Raw genomic sequence first — 400 nt, forward strand, 5'->3', positions numbered from 1 at the left:
GACTTTTCGACGTTGAGCGAAAAAGGGAATTGATACACACTCCATAGGAGCTTACACACATAAAGGCGAAAGGTAAGTGAAAATCCAATTGCAACTACAATGCAAGAACCTAGTATATGTGACATAGTAATGTTGAAATATCTACATAACTTTGATAAGAGGCTTATAGCACATCATATGGTGGTTACGATCATTGAGTATGAGATTGCGTAACCTATTGACATCGATTTTCATTTATGAGCATTTTCATATGCATGCATGACATGTAACATGGTTGAAAATACTGCATGCAAAATATGATTTCAAAGTGAGTTTCATTATAAATGTTTTATTGACCACTACTAGGGCACCGAGGCATGTGAGGCATGCTTATGTGATATGTTTGGCATTGCGGGTGTTA

This window comes from Olea europaea, chromosome 11 (assembly GCF_002742605.1).
Source record: "Olea europaea var. sylvestris chromosome 11, O_europaea_v1, whole genome shotgun sequence".
In the NCBI taxonomy this organism is placed as follows: domain Eukaryota; kingdom Viridiplantae; phylum Streptophyta; class Magnoliopsida; order Lamiales; family Oleaceae; genus Olea; species Olea europaea.